Source organism: Equus przewalskii, chromosome 16, assembly GCF_037783145.1.
Source record: "Equus przewalskii isolate Varuska chromosome 16, EquPr2, whole genome shotgun sequence".
In the NCBI taxonomy this organism is placed as follows: Eukaryota; Metazoa; Chordata; class Mammalia; order Perissodactyla; family Equidae; genus Equus; species Equus przewalskii.
In genome coordinates this window covers 19,771,701-19,784,014 of record NC_091846.1, presented here as the reverse complement: position 1 = coordinate 19,784,014, position 12,314 = coordinate 19,771,701, and the positions used below count along the sequence as shown (strand labels likewise).

At 38.4% G+C, this 12,314-nt stretch overlaps 1 long non-coding RNA gene across 2 annotated transcripts in view; it reads left to right on the top strand.

The window, feature by feature from the left end:
* Positions 1 to 12,314, top strand: part of LOC103557260 (uncharacterized) — a 59,627-nt gene that overhangs the window by 26,142 nt on the left and 21,171 nt on the right. Inside the window, exons 2-3 of one of the 2 annotated variants that reach the window (XR_011528055.1) lie at positions 3,430 to 3,616; positions 5,965 to 7,748. This is a non-coding gene — a long non-coding RNA (uncharacterized lncRNA). Of the gene's footprint in view, positions 1 to 3,429; positions 3,617 to 5,964; positions 7,749 to 12,314 lie in introns of those variants that run through there. The other variant, XR_011528054.1, reaches the window with a different exon arrangement.

Below are 12,314 nucleotides of genomic sequence, written 5' to 3'. Positions count from 1 at the left end.
CTTGACCATGTGGAACAAACACAGCGCTACCCAGGAGGTCAGTAGCTATCTGTTGTTGGTAGCCCAGCTTCTCAGATGCTTCTTGACTTTCAGCTATATCTTATACTGATTTTCTCTAGCTTAAAGAAGACTTCCAGGACAGGAATATCCAGCTCCAGATATCTGGCTGAATCAATCATGGAAACAGACGAACTCAGGACTTGATGCTCTTTTTCAGTGAAAATATTTTAGTGATCAGAATTATTGAGGGAAACTCCTGTAATTCTAGGGTAAGGGGAGACTGGTTACCTTTCTGGAACTTGATCTGTCCTTGAATTGCTGAAGAATTTCTAAGCACAGGGTTTGTGGCCATGGCAGACCAAGATAAGCTTTAGGTCTCAGGAGAAAAAGAGGTAGTCTTTGATAGTTGAGGAAATGTGTCTAAGTGGTGAATAAGCACAGGCACTGAGGTTTCAAGACCACTGGGTTTTGGGAACATGGAGCTGTTCCTCATCTTCTTATCACACAAAGGCAGACTCCTGGGGCCTCTGAGTGTCTCTTTGGTCACTGGTCAGACTTGTAGTATAGCTTCCCTGGTCCTGAGAAAACATTGAGAATGAGCTGTCCCAGAGAAGCTTCCAAGCCCTTCAGTGTTAGAGGGCCAGGGGTGGTAGATCTCTGAGGGGTGACAGGTCCTGCTGTCAGGGTTCTGCAGCAGGAGTCATAAGGCTGGCAGATGCTGCTAAAAAAGCATTTTGCAGCTGCAGTAGGGATGTACTTTGGGTGGAGCCTAGGCTTAGTTGTGAAGGCCGGAGTGATTTGGTGGATAAAGCTTGATCCCTTGCCTAAAGAGGAAACTACCAGGAAGGGACTCTAAACCGTGAAATAGGTTGCCCAGATGGCTTTTACTACCCCCAGGCTCGTGCTTCCCATAATTATTGGTATTCCCAATCTCACCTCGAGGCTTTAGAAGTGAGCATGTTACCCTAGCCATTGGCAGTTTGATGCATATGTTGGAAGTTATTTCTCCTGTGCATTTAGTACCTTCAACAGAAATGCACACCAAGATTTGATATAAATAATCCTGTTCAGGATAACCAAAAGCTGTGGCCATGTGACTTCCTATTTTTCTTTCACTTTGATTTATATCTACTATGCTCTTTGACATACAACTACTCGTATTTATTACTGCTAATTCCTTGACACAGAATCCTCCTGAAGGGTATGTATCATTTTCCTTTTTTCCCGAATGTAAATGCATGTTAAAAATTTTTCCTGTAATTGGGGAAATTTATAGCAAACAAAAAATGCTGCATCAGTTCAAGTTCAAGAGAAATCCTGAAGGAACTGAAACAAGTACATTTAGCTAAGCTGAGCAACAACACCCTGATGATAATTCTGGGGAAGAAGAGAGGAAGGCATGACTAGGAAAGTGAAGACTGCAATAAACGGACGGTCTCCACATGATAGCTCTGTGACATGAATGTGATGTAAGAATCATTTTTAATAATCAGATGTTTCATTTGCATAAGCACTTACTAAGTATCAGACACTGTTCGGAGCACATTGCACCATCTGATTTAATCCTCACATCAACACTATGAGGTAGGTACTGTCATTATTCACATTTGCTAGATGGTGAAACTGTGCCCAAGCCACCCCATTTATAAGTAGTAGATCAAGCATTCAAACTTAGGTCTGTCTGACTCCAAAGTCATTTATTTCATTTCTTCAACAAGTATTAATTGGGCACCCACTCTGAGCCAGGCATTGGTAAACAAGGCAGAAAATGCTCTCTGTCTGCATGACATTTATGATCTAGCAATAGATAGATGTTAATAGTTTATTTGAATTAAGATTGTGATGCACACCATGAGCAAACAGAAGAAGATTTTCTTTGATATAGTCCAAACTTCTAGACAATGCCTGTGTTAGATACCCAATAAATATTAGTTGAATATTGAATACGGTTGCCATGAAGGTAGATAATGGTGGACTTACCCCAGTCTTGGTCGAGGACAAAGAAGGCTTTTCTGCAAAGGTGACATTGAAGCTGAGACTTAAAGGATGGTTTGAGCTGACTGGGAAGTAGGAGAAGCTCGCAGGAAAGGAGTGTTTTAAGCTGCCTGCCTGAAATGCTTGATTCAGGGAAGAACCTTGGTGAATAGAAGGGATAGAAAGTAGACCAATGAGGTTAAAACATGGAGGGCAGGAGAGGGTAGCCTAAGACAAAACGAGAAGGTAAGGAGGGTCAGGATCATGTGAACCATATAAAGATTTTTATCCTGATTCTAAGAACTATAGTTTGCCAGGAAAGGGCTTTCATAAGAAGAATGTCACCAACAAATTTCCATTGATTGCAGGTCAGTTAGGAGTCTATTGCAGTAGTCTACTTGGACTGGGAGGATGGCAGTAGAGAAAGGGCAAAATAAACAGATACTTAGGAGGTGATTGCCTAAATATGAAGGGTAAGAGAGAGGGAGTGCGTTAGTCAGTGTGCCTGATTAGTTACCTATTGCTGTGTAACAAATTACCTAAAACAGTAAATATTTATTATCTCACACAGTGTCTTTAAACGTCAAGAATCTGGGAGCAGCTTGCCTAGGTGGTTCTAGCGCAGTCTCTCATGAGGTTGCAATCAAGCTGTTGGCAGGTGTTCCAGTCCTCTAGGTTTTGACCTGGGCTCGAGGATCTGCTTTCAATCTCACTCACATGATTGTTTGCAGGCCTCGGTTCCTTACCACATGGGGGATGCTTGACACAGAGGTTGGCTTCCCCCAGAGTAAGTGATCAAACAGAGAGAGAGAGGGAGAGCAAGCGACCAAGAAGGAAGCTGTAGTGTTTTTTATGATCTAATCTCAGAAGTGACACACCATCACTTCTGCCATATGCTACTGCTCACACAGATCAAGTCAGATATGATATGGGAGGGGACTACGCAAGGACATGTATATCAGGAGGCAGAGCTCATTACGGGCCACATTGGAGGCTGGTTACTACCGTGCCCGTATGAAAAAGATGGCTTTCAAATTAGGATAATTTGAGAAATTGTGTGTTTGTGAATAGTTTGTTTTCTTACAAAGGGACAATTTACAAAGGTGTGTGCAAGGAGTAGGGAGACCACGAAGGAATCCTGCAAGTGCCCGGAGCTAGAAGCAGTAGAGCTGTTTTCACCCTACACCCAAAAGGACAAGAAGAGGAGGGAGAGGTTACTGGACCTCTGAAGAGAGAATCTTGGAGAGCAGGCCCACCTTGAGGGGAGCTGTGTTATTCTGATGAGAAACACTGCCTGCGATATGCTAGGACATGTGGGAGCTGATTGTTCATGTCTTTTCCCGACTCGGCCTTCAGTGATGTAACATTGGTAGCCACACAGGTTGTGGTGGTGATATTATACCTCAGAAATTAGTGAATACTACAAACCAGAACTTTTTCTTTTCTTCTTTTCAGAGAGCCAGTTGTTAAACATTTACAAGCACACTACTGGACACAGCCAGCCTGAGACAACCTCTTGATGTGGGAGCTAAGAAAAACTCACACACAGACCTCACTCTCAAGATAGAAGGAGGACCCGACTCCCCCAGGAGTCTCTTGGTGTGTGCTACTCGAACCATCAAGCATGTCTCCAGTTTCTTCGGTGAGCAACTGTGTGGACAGTGATTCAATTTACTGAAAGAAAAATAGACAAAGTATTATTTGTCACAATATCTCTTAATTATACTTTCCTACTCATCCTTATCACTCCTCATTTCCCACATCAGTGGAGGTAACTTTGGCAGACAATTGAAAACATTGGATTTTCTAGCAGGGTCGGCGAATGAGTTTATTTGTTTATTTTTTTTTTTTAAACAATAAAACTGACTCTAAGTTAAGGGAGAATTTATTAGAAAGATGTGAAAGAGCTCAGAGAATCAAAAAGGGACCTGAAGAATGAGGGTCACTGAGGGCAGGACCAGGGCAGCTCCAGATTATCCAAGTGGTAGGAAGTTATCAATGATCTCCTCAGAGAATCGCTGTTGAAATAAATCCTATTCCTTTTTTTTAACAGTCCTGGAGTTACTTTGCTCAAGATGCACTGTCATGGAATAAAATATGATTGGCCAACTTAGGTTAATGACTACTTTGGCAAGAAGAAGGCAGGGTTCCTCGACCGACAGTCCCACTGGGACTGTCACAATAAGGAGCCAGTAATTCCTAAGGAATTCAGAGTGCTCTTAAGAACAGGAGAGTGAATGGGTGCTGGGAAGCCAAGGAGAGGCGAATGTCCACTGCATTCTGGGACATGACCTTCCTCCAGTTGGGGGTCGGGTACCATTAATGTGGAAGTAATGGCAAATTAATTGTTATTTAAAGGTCTCTAGGTGTAATGTCAATAGTGCAGAATGTCACACTATTTAACATTGAGAGTTAACATTGAAAAAAATCACAGGTATGTAAATAAAGGTTGAACTAAAATAAACAAGAAACTGAAAGAAAAGCTAAAAGGTGCTGACGTTTAAAAGGAAGATCAAACACTACTGTTTTATCAAACCTGATGAATAGATAAGTATGTTCCAGTAGCATTCGGAGTAGGTAGAAAATTTAGAGTTAAAATGGAGACAGGCTGTGAGTATTATGAGTTTGTAGACTTTCTGGTATACTTCAGTTGTAAACATGAGTTAAAAGAAAATGCTTGACCTTTAAAGCCATGGGCCCCGTGACCCTGCATTGTTCCCCTGCTCTCTCCTCCACTCCTCTGAGCTCTGCTGTCCTTCAAGACCCAGCACACATGTCTTCTCTCAGAGCCTTCCTGGACCAGCTCACTCCAGCCCAATCCACGGTTAAATAGCACCTGTTGTCCCATGCACTTGGCACTTCCCAAATGTCCTCCTAGGTTGTTCCACATCTTTTGATGTGTGCATCCTGATCCTCATCTAGGTTCCAGGAATACTGGAGGCAAGATCTCTGTCTGATGATGGTAAGTTGGCTGTTGGAGGTTTAATATAACTTTTTAAAACTTTGGTCTTTCTTCCCTTTTCTAGTTCCTCTTCTGCATAAACCTTGAAAATAGGGACCTTAACAAGGATTTCCCTCTCCTTCCTCTTTTTTTCTACCCCACAATGTTCTTGAAAGAATTAACAAGAGAATATGTGTAAGAGCCCAGGCAGGAGTTACACGCAGATGTTTTAATTTTGTTTGATGCTCTTTCCCCTATCAGCCAAGATCACCCAAGCACAAAGAAAGATTCTTGTTATGGTTACTAATATTGATAGTATTCGTCTCATGCTACACGTTCTTCCTCAATGATCTCATCCACTTGGGCAATTTCGGCTGTGATCTTTTAAGGGGGTGATGTTCCATCTGCCTCCAGCTGACTCATTTCCTAAGCCCCAGGCCCATATTTCCAACTGGATGTTCTGTAAACATCTCACACTCAACACGTCCTGAATTGAACTCATCCTGCCATACAAACCTAGTCCTTTTTATTGAAGTGCTTGATCACAAGTCACAACTGAGCTAGGTGTGACTTAGACTTGACATCTCAGGAACGTTTCAGCTCCAGCATCTCCCTCTCACTCCCTCCCACTTAATATCCTGCTTGAGTCTATCACTGTGTCCTGACATTTGATTTTCTCTGCAGTCACATGTCTGCCCCCCACCTCAGCCCGTGCTCCACGCTGTCACTAGAGTTCTTTTCCTCAACCCTCACAGGGTCTCATCAAACCCCAGCACTCTCCCTACACACCAAAGCTTAAGTCTCCCTGCTGTTGCATGTGCACAGATTGTAGCCCCAACCAAACCTTCTGGCCTCATCTCTACAATCCCCAAACCTAATGCCACCTCCTTGTTTCACATTCTCAGAATATGCCCTCCACTATACACAATTAACTTGGTTGAAGTTTTTTCCTTTGTCTTCAATAGCCTTGCCACCGGGTTCTTCCTAAGCTTGCATCTTCCAAGACACTTTACTAATTTTTTTTTCTTTTTTCTTTTTTTTTGAGGAAGATTAGCCCTGAACTAACGTCTACTGCCAATCCTGTTTTTGCTGAGGAAGATTGGCCCTGAGCTACCATCTGTGCCCATCGTGTTTTTTATGTGTAGGATGTCTGCTACAGCATGGCTTGATAAGTGGTGCGTATGTCCACGCCCGGGATCCAAACTGGTGAACCCTGGGCTGCCGAAGCAGAGCACATGAACTTGACTGCTATGCCATTGGGGTAGCCCCTGACACTTTACTAATTTTAACAGTTAAAATTAATTGTTCCTTCAAGTAATAACTATCCATTATAGAGAACTGAATATGTGCTGGGGATTTACAAACATTGGTACATTAAATCCTCACCACACTTGAGCAAGTTAGGTATTACCGACCCATGATCCCTTATCCAGTCATGAGGCCAGCTGTGCTTCCAAATTCAGAATGTCTTGTTTTTTAGAAAGGCAATATAATGAAATGCCTCTCAGTTTCCCCATCTGTAAGTGGGGAGGATAAGTGCTAGGAGAGTACCTTCCTCAGGAGGTTGTTGCGGAACAGGCAATGTGTTCATTTAGAGAAGAGACTAGTGAGATCCCTTATTAACTGCATTTTAGGGGTCTATTTGATGGTTATAAATAGTGCATAATAGCTTATGAACTATGCCTTACTAAGAAAATAAGTGGATATAACTTTTACAGTTGCCTGATTTGTATCAGGAAAGTAATTTGGTTGGTGAGAACTTTGTCGGATGTTGTGCTGCTTATTCTTTTTTTCTTTTCTCTACTTTCTTTACTTTCACTTCCTTCTGCTACTTACCACACCCTTTACTCAGCACTTCCTATCAAAATCACAGGCCTCTTGCTCCTGCAGTAAAATCTCTTTCTTCGATTTTCTGGCCCATTTTGCTATTAATTCATAATTCTCTCTGACATTGCCAGAGAAAATTTATGGGAGGTGGGGGAATGGATGAAATAGGTGAAGGGGATTGAGTACAAACCTCCAGTTGTAAAATAAGTCACAAGACTGTGACATACAGCATAGGGAATGTTGTGAATGATATTATAATAACTTTCTATAGTGACAGGTGGTCACTAGACTTGTCATGGTGATCATTTTGTAATGTATATAAATGTTGAATCACTATGCTATACACCTGAAACTAATATAATATTGTATGTCAACTATACTTCAATAAAAAAATTATGCTAAATTATTCCCTTCTCTGACAAAAATACTTCATGACAATTATGCTAATTTTTAGGAATTCAATGAAAATACCACTAACAAACTCATTTCCTTTACTCTTCCATGGGTCTGGATGCACAAGAGACCAAGAATATAGTGCTGGCAGGGACTGTGAAGATCAACCAGCACAAATGACCTGGGTTTCTTTGGTTATCTACTACCTTTGAAGAAACTAAAGAGCAGGGAGGGGGACCAGCTCAAACTCACACAGCTAATTAGTGACACAACACTAGCTGGATCCCAGCTGCCAACCCCCCCCACCCCCCACCACCTCTATCCCCAGGCAACCACTAATCTGCTTTCTGTCACTATAGATTGTTTTCCTAGAATTTCATAAAAATGGATTCATACAGTTTGTACTTTTTGTATCTGGCTTCTTTCGCTCCACATGTCTTTGAGATTCATCCACATTGTTGCATATATTGGAAGAGTGTTCTTTTTTATTATTGAGTAGTATTTCATTATAAAGACATATCACAATTTATTTATCCATTCTTCTGCTGATAGACATTTGAGCTATTTCCACGTTTTGACCATTATGAATAAAACTGCTATGAACATCCTCGTATATGGTTTTTTGTGAATATATATTTTCATTCTTCTTGGGTAAATACTTATGAGTAGAACTGATGGATCATAGGATAGGTACATATTTCATTTTATAAAAAATTACCAGTCACTGGGGCTGGCCTGGTGGCACAGTGGTTAAGTTTGTGTGCTCTGCTTCAGCAGCCTAGGATTCACAGGTTCGGATCCCAGGCACAGACCTACACCCTACTTATCAAGCCATGCTGTGGCGGCATCCCATATACAAAATAGAGGAAGATTGGCACAGATGTTAGCTCAGGGCCAATCTTTGTCACACACACGCAAAAATTTACCAGTCACTTCATATCTTCACTCAATATTGGGCTTGGCAGTCGTATTAGTCAGGGTTCTTCAGAGAAACAGAACAAATAAAATATAAAAGGAGATTTAATATAAGGAATTGGCTCATATGATTATGGAGACTAAGTCCATGACCTGCCATCTGCAAGTGGGAGAGCAAGTCCTAAGGCCTGAGAACCAAGGGAGCTTATGATGTAATTCCCACTCCAAGGGTCAGAGATGATGAGATCCTGAAGCAATGAGGCAGAGAAAAGGGGGAAATTCCTCCGTCTTCCACTTTTGTTCTTTTCAGACCTTCAATGGATTAGATGATGCCCACCCACATTGAGGAGAGCAATTTACAGAGTCCATCAATTCAAATACTAATCTCATCTGGAAATATCCTTACAGACACACTCAGAAATAATGTGTAACCAAATACCTGGGCATCCCCTGATCTAGTCAAATTGACACATAAAATTAACTATCATACTAGTCTTTTAAATTTTAGTCTTTCTAGTCGGTGTGAAACTATTTATTGTGATTTGAATTTGCATTTCCCTGATGACTAATTTGTATTTCCCTGATGAATTTTCATGTGATTATTGGCCATTTCCTATCCCTCCTTGTGTGAGGTGTTTATTCAAATCTTTTGTCTATTTTTAATTGAGTTGTGCTGTCCTTTTAATATTGAGCTGTAAAAGTTCTTTATATATTCTGAATGCAATTCCTTTGTAAGATATACGTGTTACAAATGTATTCTTCTAATCAGTGGCTTGCATTTTCATATTATTATTTTGTACTATTTATTCCTCATATTTTTGTTAGAAGAGCTCATTTTTTTATTTTAGTGAAATCTAATTTATCATTTTCTTTTATGTATTGTGCTTTTTGTATCTTATCAAAACATCTTTTTTTTACATACCCTGATGTTGCAAAGATTTTCTCCTATTTTTTTCCAGAAGCTTTATTAAAGTTTTAACTTTTGTATTTATGTCTATGACCCATTTTGATTTATTTTTGTGTATAGTATGAGGTGAGAGTTGAGGTTCATTTTTTTCTATCCAGATTTCTACTTGTTTCAGCACCATTTTTTCAAAGACTATACTTTCTCATTGAAATACTTTTGTACCATTGTTGAAAATCAATTGACTGTGAATGTATATCTCTATTTTTGTACTCTGTTCTATTCTGTTGGTCTACATGTCTGTGATTATGAGAAATCACACTGTCTTGATTATTTTAGCTTTATAGTAAGGCTTTAAATCAGGTAAATCAGTAATTTCTCCAACTTTTTCTTTTTTCAAAATTATTTTGTCTATTCTTGGTTCTTTTATAATCAGCTTGTCAATTTTTACAAAAAAGCCTGTTGGAATTTTGGTTAGAATTGCATTGAATCTATAGATCAATTTGGGGAGAAATGACATCTTAACAACATGAAGCCTTCTAATCTGTGAACATGGCATATTTCACCATTTATTCAGACCTTTAAATTCTCTTAGCAGTGTTTTGTACTTTTCAGTGTATAGGCTTTGTACATATTTAATTTGCCAGAAGTATTACATTTTTTATGTTATAAACAAAATTTTAATTTCGTTTTCTAATTTTAATTTCATTGTATCAAAATACAATTGACTTTTCTATACTAACTTTATACCTTGGGCGCTTATGAGCTGTGGTAGCATTTTTCTTGATTTTCAGGATTTTCTATCAATATAATTATTTCATTTGTGAATAAAGCCAGGTTTATTTTTCCATTTTCAATTTCTGTGTCTTCTGTTTCTCTCTTTCCTTTTTCCCCCTTTATTGTCCTGCCAGTATCTCTAGCACAATATTGAATAGAAATGGTGAGAATGGACAAGCTTGCTGTGTTGCCAAATCTAGGGAAAAAGTATTCAGTCTTTCAACATAAAGGATGATGTTAGCCTTAAGATTTGTTTTGTATTGTTTTGTTTTGTTTTGTAGATGTCCTGTATTAAATTGAGAAAGTTACTTTCTATTCCAAGTTTATTTTATCAAAAGAGATTTTATCAAAATTCACTCTCGATATGGTGAGTTACATCGATCAACGTTCAAATGTTAACCACCTTTGCATTCCTGGAATAAACCATCACTTGTTCATAACGTATTATCCTTTTTATATCTTGTTGAATTTCATCTGCAGGAATTTGTTTAGGAATTTTACATCTATGCTCATGAGGAAAATTGGTCTGTAATTTTACTTTCTTGTAACATCTATGTCCGGTTTTGGTGTCAGGTTAATATTGGCTTCATGTAATGAGTTGGAAATTATTCCTTCCTTCTATGTTTTCTGAAATAGTTTTTGAAGGCTTTGTATTATTTCTTCCTTAAATGACTGATAGAATTCACTAGTAGAGCCATCTGGGACTGGGGTTTTCTTTGTGTCAAGGTTTTAAATTGCTAATTCAATTTCTTTAGTAGCTTTAAGATTATTTGGATTTTCTATCTCTTCTTATGTCAGTTTGGTAAATTTTGTCCTTCAAGGAAGTTGTCTATTCCATCTATTGACCTAAGTTGTTTATAATATCTCCTTATTATCCTTTAATGCTGTAGGCTGTTTAGCTGTGTTTCCTCTTTTTTCCCTGATATTGGTAACTTGTACCATCTCTCTTTTTTTATTGAACTTTTCAAAGAACCAACTTTTGTTTTCATTAATATTCTCTGTTTCTCTATGTTTCTGTTTCATTTATTTCTGCTCTTATCTTTCTTATTTTTTTCTAACTGCTGACTTTGAGTTTAATTTGCTCTTCTTTTTCTGATTTCTTAAGATCAATACTTAAATAATCAATTTTAGACCTTTTCCCTTTTTCTAATATAGACATTTAAAGCTATAAATTTCACTCTAAGTACTGCTTTAGCAAAACAAATTTTGATATGTTATGGTTTCATTATCATTCAGTTCAAAATATTTTATTTCCTCTGTGATTTCTGCTTTGACTTGTGGGTCATTTAGATATTTGCTATTTAATTTCAAAGTATTTGGTGCTTTTCTATTTATCTTACTGTTGTTATTTCTACTTTTTTTTTTCCTGCTTTTTCTTCCCAAATCCCCCCAGTACGGAGTTGTATAGTTGTGAGTCCTTCTAGTTGTGGCATGTGGGATGCCGCCTCAACAAGGCCTAATGAGCAGTGGCTATATCCGTGCCCAGGATCCGAACCAGTGAAACCCTGGGCCACTGAAGCAGAACGTGCAAACTTAACCACTCGGCCACAGTGCTGGCCCCTGTTATTATTTCTCATTTAATTTCATTGTAGTCAGATAACGTACTTTGCAAGATTCTAGTCTTTTGATATCTAGTGAGACTTATTTTATGGCCCTGAGTATGGCCTTGGTGAGCATTCCATACATCCTTGAAAAGAACGTGTAGTCTGAAGTTGTTGAGTGTATTGTTCTATAAATGTCAATTAGGTTATAGTGGTTGATAACGTTGCACAGATCTTTTGGATCCTTACTGATTTTTTGGCTGTTTGTTCTATTAATTACCGAGAGAAGTATATTACAATCTCCAACTACGCTTATGCGTTTGTCCATTTCTTCCTTTAGTTCTATCAGTTTTTGCTTCATATATTTTGAAACTCTGAATGTATGATTATTATGCATCATAACAGAGTTTAATATGTCATTATGAAATGTCCCTCACTGCCTCTTATCAAACTTCTCTTGAATTCTATTTTATCTTTTATTAATATAGTCATTCTAGCTTTCTTATGCTTACAGTTTGTCAGACATATCTTTTTTGATATTTCTATTTTTACACTATTTACGTCTCTATATTTAAAGTGTGTCTCCTGCAGACAGCAAATAATTGAGTCTTGCTTTTTCATCCAGTCTGACAGTCTGACAGTCTCTGCTTTTTGATTGGAGTGCTTAGTCAATTTAAATTTAATGTAATTGTTGATTTGATTGGATTTTGGTCTACCATTTTGCTGTTTGTTTCCTATTTGTCTCATCTGCTTTTTCCCCCTCTGTTCCTCCTTTCTTACCTTCTTTTGTGTTAATCAATTATTTGTAGCATTTTATTTTAATTCCTGTATTGACTTTTTCACTATATCTCTGGGCATTATTTCTTTAGTGATTGCCCCAGGGATTACAATCTTTAACTTATCATGATCTGCTCAGAGTTAATGTTGAATTAACTCTAATACTGAAATACAGGAACCCTGTAACAATTAGATTTCACTTAACATTTCACCCATTTTTTTGTGCTAGTTTGTATATATATGTACATAATAGCTGTTTGTATTA